This window comes from Dermochelys coriacea, chromosome 4 (genome assembly GCF_009764565.3).
Source record: "Dermochelys coriacea isolate rDerCor1 chromosome 4, rDerCor1.pri.v4, whole genome shotgun sequence".
Classification (NCBI taxonomy): Eukaryota; Metazoa; Chordata; order Testudines; family Dermochelyidae; genus Dermochelys; species Dermochelys coriacea.
In genome coordinates, this window is record NC_050071.1 from 116056628 (window position 1) to 116063450 (window position 6823).

The window sequence follows — 6823 nt, forward strand, 5'->3', positions numbered from 1 at the left end:
CTCATGGCATGGAGGCTGCATGTTTAGATGAGGAAGAGGAATGATGTACAGAAATGGTCTGGCATATTTTGCTTCATATTAGAAAGCTGTCCATCAAAGCACCCTATTTGGCCAAGTGGAATGTTCTTGATGCATGTGTTATCCTAGGGAGTTCAACCAAAGATGGCTTATATCTAGGACATCTTTAAGTATCTATTACACCTTCAGTCTTCTGGTCTTGCACTTATTTCATTGACAGAGCATCTGGTGGCAATTTCAGCCTTTCATCTACCCATATGCGGGAAGTTGGTGTTTTCAAACTCCGTGGCCATGAGGTTCTTGAAAGGAGTCACTTGTCTCAACTCAGTTAAAGAACTGGGTTTTTTGGGGGGACTCTAATACTGTCTTAGTGGCTGTCATGGGACCTCTGTTCAAGTCTTTGACAACTTCTTCTTTCTCCCTTCTGTGTCAGAAAACTGCTTTCCTTGTGCCGATAACATCTGCAAGGAGAGTGAGAGTTGCAGGCTTTCATGGCAGATCCTCCTTACACAAAATTTTCCAAGACAAAGTAACCCTGCAGCTGCACCTTAAGTTTGTATCTAAAGTGGTTCAAATGAAACTGAGAAATCAAGTCATACACTACTAGTGCTCTTCCCTAAGCCACATTTAACCCCAGACGAGCAGCATCTTCATACATTGAATGTCAGGCAATGTTTTGCTTTTTTCCTGGATAGGACTAAACCTTTCCATTCTTCATCTCATCTGTTTTTCATATGCAGACTGAATGAAGAGGCAAGCCATCTCTTCACAGACTATCTCCAGGTGGATAATTTCCTGTATCATGACAGTATACGAAGTAGCTCAGACTGTGCCATCTCAAAGGGTGTGAGCTCTGTGACGTTATTGATATGAACTGTGACCGTATAGATTATTGTTGCAACCAAGGTCCTGTAGTGGCATCAAATCTTGTACAAAGAAGGTCAAGTAAGGTGTCTATGAAAAGGTTATGATTTGCTGGTTATGATTATGCTATATGTATGCATGTATCATTTCTGTATTTAAAGTTATAAGTATTGGCTCTATATACTGTCTGTATTTCAAACTTGTGCTATGCTTCTGGGTGACATCCCAGATAATTTGGCCCTGGAAACCCCTCCATTTTGTCTTCAATCCTGCTTCTTACCTCTGAAGGAACTTTGCTACACTGGAGCTCTGAACAAAGGATTGAATGACTCCATCCAAGTTCTGGATGTACTTGATTTGAGCCTGAGGTTTATTCCATCACTGCTATAAGCCTGAACCAAGAACTTTTGTCATTGCTATATGTAATTGATTACTTTGACCAATTTTAGCTCTCATCTATATTTCTTTTTATGACTAAACCTTTAGATTTTAAATTCTAAAGAATTGGCAACAGTGTGATTTTTTTGGGCAAGATCTGACCTGTATATTGACCTGGGTCTGGGGCTTGGTCCTTTGGGATTGGGAGAAACTTTTTTCTTTTACTGGGGTATTGGTTTTCATAACCATTCATCCCCATAAAGAGAGGTGCTGGTGGTGATACAAGGGAACTGAAGTGTCTGAGGGAATTGTTTATATGATTTCTGGTTGGCCAGTGGGGTAAAACCAAAGTCCTTTCTGTTTGGCTGGTTTGGTATGCCTTAATAATAAAGGAACCCCAGCCTTGGGCTGTAACTGCCCTGCTCCAAGCAATTTGTCCTGAATTGATACTCTCAGTAGTGTCCCACTAAAGGCAGCATCATTACAAGCTCATTCCAGGAGGACCCACGCAACATTGATGATGTTTCTAAGGGACATTCCTATACTGGACACTTGCAGGGCTGCCATGTGGTCCTCTGTTCATGTTTACAAACCATTATGCCATTACTACTGCATCTAGATCAGATACAGACTTTGGGAAGGCAATCCTGCAGTTCTTGTTTAAATAGACTCCAAGCCTCACCTCTTGCAAATACTGCTTGTGAATCACCTCCATGGAATACATGGCTGCATCTACTCGAAGAAAATAGTTACTTACTCGTACTGCAACTGTTTTTCTTCGAGATGTGATGCAGACATGTATTCTGCAACCCATCCCCTCTGCATCAGAGTCTGTACTCTTGACATTTGGTATGAAGGAACTGAGGGGGGTCGGGGCAGGATAGCCAGGGAAGGAGCTAGGGCCAAAGGGTGTGAGCACCAACCCTACGGGCACAGCTAGGCAAAGTTCTCTGGCTTTGCTGTGCTGGGTACTCACACACCTACATGGAATACATGTCTGCATTACAACTCAAAGAACAACAGTTACATAGTAGTTAAGCAACCGTTTTTTCCCCTACATTGGTTCTTAGACTGTGATCATGTCACTCCTTAACCTTCTCTTTATTAAGATAAGTACACTCAGTCTAACACTATAAGGAAGGTTTTCTAATCCCTTAATCATTCTTTTGGCTCTTCTCTGAACCATCTCTAATTTATCAACAGCCTTCTTGAACTGTGGACCGCAGAACTGAACACAGTATTCCAGCAGCTGTTGCACCAGTGCCAAATACAGAGGTAAAATAATCTCTCTACTCCTACTTGATGTTCCCCTGTTGATGCATCCAAGGATCACACTATAGCCCTTTTGGCCACGTATCACACTGGGAGCTCATGTTCATCTGATTACCCAGCATAACCCACAAATTTTTTCAGACTCACTGCTTCCCAGGAAGTCCCCCATCATGTAAGGATGGCCTATAATCTTTGTTCCTAAATGCATACATTTACATTTAACCATATTAAAACACACACATTGTTAGCTTGCACCCAATTTACCATGTGATCGAGCCTGCTCTGTACCAATGACCTGTCCTCGTCATTATTCACCACTCCTCCAATCTTTGGGCTGTCTGTAATCATTATCTGTAGTGATTTTATATTTGCTTCCAGGGCATTGATAACAAAGTTAAATAGTATAGGGCCAAGAACCAATCCCTGAGGGACCCCACTAGAAACACACCTACTTGATGATGATTCACACTTTACAATCACATTGAGACCAGTTTTAAATCGATTTAACATGTGCCATGGAAAACTTGTATCATTCCAGATTTTTAATCAAAATGTTGCGGGCAACCAAGTCAAATGTCTTACAAAAGTCAAAGGTAATAGAGTTGATGTAATATACTCTGTACATCAAATTTGTATATCTCATAAAAAATTGGTGTAGTTTGGAAGCATCTCTGAGGTGTTTCTCAAAAGGGCCCATCTGCCTTTTTGAGACACAAAATTTGCTCCCTCTGAACTATGTGCACCCCAGAACAACATTTGCTCCTAAGGCTTCTGCTGGTGTTTAAACTATGGCTATCCCTGGCATTTGTGCTGAATCAGCATATCCTCTGTATGGCCTAGCCAGCACTGCCCTCTTTCAGGCTGTGCCAGCCGGCTCCAGAAACCTTTGTGGAGCAGGGATAATGGATGCCTGGTCACTGCAGATAAATTTTCTGTTGCCAGTAGTATGCAGTCCTGTCTCGTGTTGAAGGCCATTTAAACAATGCACAACAAAACTACACAACAAATTAGGAGAGGAATTAACCATATTCTGTGGAAGTTGCAGAGGGGCATGTAGATAGGCAAAATATGACTACCTGCATAGAGATTCAGTCCACATAGTAATACCCCCTAATCTTATGCACACACAAGTCTCAAGGGATATCAATGAACAGAAGTGGTCAGAACTTCCAGTTTTATGTCTTGTCTGAAAGATCAACACAGTTATTCTGGACTAGACAGTATTCTATAAAATAAAATGACAAACAAGTCATTATTTGATTTTTATGTCCACCAGGAGCAATAAACGCAGTGGTCTCACAGCTCCTTCAGTGGCTTAGTAATTCTAAAAATTTCAGGACTCTAGCATATAAGTGGTAAAACATCTGTTCCATGTAGAGGGTTGTATATATTCTTTGGAATCATTTTTGTCATCACTGGCTGCTAAATTGTTTTGGGGGTCCCATTGTACAGAAATAGCTAAATGCAGAGTTTACTTTTTTGATGTCTGTTTGACCTTTAAATGTGCAAGTACCATGTCTTCAGAAGGAAACTTCCAGTTCTCAATTTTTGTTATAGTCATCTGCAAACCTTTTTAAGTTAATATTCAAAGCAGTTTTATGAGACTTTTTTTTTACAATTCCCAGCTATGAGGTGTCAACATACTGTACATCTACCGTATTCATCAGACTTTCAAAAGGATATAACTTTAAAAAGTATCAGAATTTTGATCATGCCACAGTTTGGAGCAGAATTTTGAATCCAGGGTCTTGATTCAAAACATTCAGAATACAGGAATAGTGGGTGGGAAAAATTAGATCTGGATGTGGGATTGGTATGTGAGCTCTGCTAAAGTTTGGGGCTGCTTGGATTTGGGATTGTGGTTTGGACCTTTCTCTAGTGTAAGCTAAGTAGTTGCAAATCATAGAAATAGTTGTTACTTGATGATTATAGAACTTGAGTATTTGCTGTTTCTGTATGGTGGGAAATGTAGTCATTTAGCCTCACAAATTGAGGTTTGTCAGGAAAGTGTCTCCACTAGACTAATCTAAACACATTTGTATTCTGTGCCCTTTGCTCTATAAATGAAGCAGTTTACACAGTCAGTCTACACACTGTTAAAACTGCTCTAATAAAGAAGAATAGTCTACACAAAGATACCTAAATGTAGGCTGATCTCTGGGAACACCTCAGCATTTCTATGAAGCAACACTGGGTTTCCCCCACTTTTATCCTTCTGGTCTTTGCTGAGGCTGGCTTGCGTTAACAACAAATGGAAAAAAGGAGGGGAAAAGTTGCCTCCTGTTAGTATAGAAAAGGGTATTTTTAAAAATAAAGGAGGATTGCAGCAAATAATTTCATTTTGCACAAGTCTGCATTTTCCCACCAGTTCTCTGTGAGAAAACAATTTAACAATCTGCAGAAGGGAAAAAAATGCCTAAGGGGTTTGCCAGACATATTTGCCTGCATACGCTTCAAGATGCTTCAGTGGTAACTACACAGTTTGCATAGCTATAAAGCACAGCACTCCAGTAGGTAGTATACTTCCTTGTGGTTAGCAACTGGTCACTTGTGACATATGTTATGTCACTTGAAACAGATGAATTAAATTTATGCTGCCATTTAGATGTAGTTCACATCTATCGGAATTGTTTACAGAGGAAAAAGTCTCCTTACTATAAATTTGTAAGCAATCTATAGCTCCGGGGGAGGGGGGGGAAATCTATCTTGTTTTCTATTCTAAAACTGTACAGATGATGCGGCAGTGTAATATGCCAGGGGTTGTAGAATCTGAATATATTCATCTTTTCACAGAGTCCCATACTTTCTCCTCCCAGGATATGCATCCTCTTGCACATATTACATTGTGTCATTTATTAACTGCAATTAGTAGGAAGGGCATTACCCAAATGTGTGGGAGCAACTCTTCAATATGGGATTGACCTGTGACTTCCAGGAATGAAGAATTAATGAAGTCTGCCGCACAGTGTTGGACATGGGGACAGCCTCTCCTGCTTTCTAAATTCACAGACTAAAATTAATTAGCTGCCTCTTTCACCTCTGAAAGTCACAGCAATGGCTAATAGGGGTTGGATGAGAGGAGGAGAACATTGCCCCCAGATTCCAAAATGCTTTGTATACAGCTGGTGTCTGTTTATCCAATCTAGTATAAGCAGGATATATTGCAAACATCAAGTTTCAATATATCTAACACAGCCCCTTTTCTAAAAGAAAATTTGAAATTGTCAGATAACCCCATTTGACACCACTGCAGACAGATAAAGCTGTAATCTGAAGTGTGCAATATTTGATTCTGACTTTGTTCTTACTGAATTCAAGGACAAAACTCCCACTGACTTCACTGCACACAAGACTAGGCCCTTAATCCTGCAGCAAACTTTAGGCATGATCCCACAGCACTGCAGCCAATGGGAGCTTTGCCATTGACTTCAGTGCGAGCAGGATTGAAACTGTGTTTATTCCTTGTTAAATTCTGAGATCTGAATTCACTGGTAGCAGTAGGACTAAGGCTGTAGGCAGATCCTGATAAAAGTCTGACCTGTTCTGATGGCAGGGGGAAGGGACAGAACTAGCTAGCACTATCCCCAAAATGTACAGCTGTGGTTGGGGTGCAGGAGTGTAACCAAGATGCATTGACGTCAGTGCATCCCCTATAGCAGCTTCTATGAGGAAGGCTCCTGTACAGCTAAGATCAGTAATTGAAGTTTTTCCCTTAAGGTGAATGCCCCCAGACCCTCCTCTATGTGATTCTGTCCTCACTGACAGAGAGGCTGCAAATTGTATTGCCTCCATCTGGCCCCACAAGGGGTGAATCAAGACTTGACTTATTAAACCCTTACTTTGAAAACAGATCTCTTAGACATGACTGGAACCAAAAGCCACAGATTTCTGATTACTAATTGTTCTGCTTTTTTTTACTGAGGATTACACAGCTTTAGTACTGAATACAGAGCACTAGAAGAGAGAGGTAAACCAGGACCAAAATGTGATGGAGGGACATTCTTTTTGAAAACCAAACCAAAAATTGTAGTTCCATTTTCAGCTCTCAGTGTAATCTACAGAAGCCAATCAACCTTTAGTGCACCTTCTGACAGCTACAAATAAGAGAGATTTCCACGCAGCCCACTTTCTTCTGAGCCACGGCAAATATTGAAAGCCAAGATAGAAAAAGAAATGTAAGTCCTGTTTGACAATATTTTCATAAACATTTCAGTCAACTGTTAAACTATTTCCCATCAGTGTATAGTCTTGTTCATTGTTACCACTTTTCTAAATTAAAAGGGAGAAATTA